General features: G+C 43.0%; 1 pseudogene; it reads left to right on the forward strand.

The window, feature by feature from the left end:
* The first annotated feature begins 994 nt into the window (after positions 1 to 994).
* LOC105300760 lies at positions 995 to 1654 on the forward strand (annotated as a pseudogene).
* The last annotated feature ends 305 nt before the right edge of the window (positions 1655 to 1959 follow it).

Here is a 1959-nt window from a genome sequence, read left to right on the forward strand (position 1 = left end):
GAGTAGGAAGAAAAGAAAGTGTCATTGGTAACAGAAGGTATAAGGTCTGGAGACATATTTTGAAGGAAATTGAAGGGAAGTTGTTTTCCTCGTGGTTGGATATTGTTGAATAGGTGAAAAGAGTTAAATTGAAGGAATAAAGAAAGTAGTAGAAGGTCTGTGTATGTGAAGAGAAATCCCGAGGGGAAATTAAACTGAAGGAATAAAGAAAGTGTAAAATCCTGAAAGAAAAGTGCGAAAGGAGGTATTGGGAAGAGATCTTGAGGAGAAATTTTATGTAACTAGGTAAAATAAGGGTAGAAATTTAAAGGTCAAAAGTAAGCTGATGAAAAATTGGAACTGTAATGTTTCTTAGACTATTGGTCTGCTACTAATATTAGGAAAAAGTTTTTTGAGGAGAAAATAAGAAATATGTCAAAAAAATTTCTGTGTTTTATGCTGTCTTAAGCAGGTTTCTGGGACTTTAGAGAACATATTAACACTGGCCTCTGTGCCCAATTTTCAAAGGAAGTTCCCTGCAAGTATGGAACTTTGCTAAACCACCTATCTTAGACAATATGTTGGAAAATTTTAAGGGAAGTTTCTCAGAGAATTATGGAGTCAGGCTGATCCTGGAAAGGCTTTGTACTCTATGTGAGTTTGAATGGCCCACATTCAGAGTAGGATGGCCCTCAGAAGGGACCTTAGACCTCTCTACAGTGAGAGCAGTATATTGGGTAGTGACAGGGACCCCTGGATATCCAGACCAGTAGCTGTATATAGACAAATTGATACTATCATGCCCCCTTGGGTCCAGTTTGACACGAATAGGCAGGGACAGAGTAAGGTACTTGTGGCTCATCCAATTCTAGAAAAGAACAAGGAGAAGCCAGCAAAAATAATCCACCAAGGGGACCCCGAAGAAGAACCTATTTTCTTCCTACCACCGTACATCTTGGCAGGTCCGTCAGTGCCTGCACCACCCACTACTGCCCTAAAGCCCCAGGCCAACACCATGCCATCCATCAGGTTCAAATTCAACTCCTCAAATCAATCTGCTTGGTATGTGGGGCTAATGTCTCATGAGGAGGCGCAAACCCAACTCCAAGGTCAACTTCATATGTTCCTAGTTTGTGACTCCTCCACCTGCCCTGGGGACTATGTACTGTCTGTGTCCAAGAATGTGTGAGCTTCCCACTACATCATTAATTCGCTGCCCAACCATTTTGAAATCAGGGACCTAGAATTTGACTGCTTGCTGGCCCTGCTAGAGTTTTACAAGACTCGCTGCCTGAATACCATCACCCTGATGAAGCCCATGCCGAGATATCTAGGCTCATTAGAATATGTACGGACTCTCTATGACTTTCTTGGGATTGATGCTGAAGACCTGCCCTATTAGAAGGGTGAGATCCTGGTGACAGTAAAGAAGCTTGACAGATAGTGGTAGATAGTGCCTGGAACAAGGATGGTCAGATTGGGATCCCTTTCATTAAAAGGCTTGCCAGAGGAGTTGCCCACAGAGTTCTATGAGAGACTATGTGAGGTGTTCCAGGTGTATATCCCTTTGACCCCGAAGCACAAAAGAACCAGCGCATGATCAACACAGCATCCTTGTCCCAACCCTCCACTGACATCCACCGTAAACTTCAACAACTAGAGGACTTTGCTGGAATGAACAACACCCAGCTACTAGAAGTCACAAACAAGTTATTTAAAAACCGTGACCAGGAGGCCCAAGAGGTAACTAACAGATGGAGGAAGCACAGAGTACCCCTATTAACAGCTGCATTGGGGGACTCAGGTCTAGAACAATGCCCTGCTGCTCCCTCATGAAAAAGAGAAGCTGGAAAAAGACCCCACTTCACTGCGACCAATGTGTCTACTGCAAAAGAAGAAGAAGAAGAAGAAGAAGAAGAAGAAGAAGAAGAAGAAGAAGAAGAAGAAGAAGAAGAAGAAGAAGAAGAAGAAGAAGAAGAA

This window comes from Pteropus vampyrus, unplaced genomic scaffold (assembly GCF_000151845.1).
Source record: "Pteropus vampyrus isolate Shadow unplaced genomic scaffold, Pvam_2.0 Scaffold217, whole genome shotgun sequence".
NCBI classification, from domain to species: Eukaryota; Metazoa; Chordata; class Mammalia; order Chiroptera; family Pteropodidae; genus Pteropus; species Pteropus vampyrus.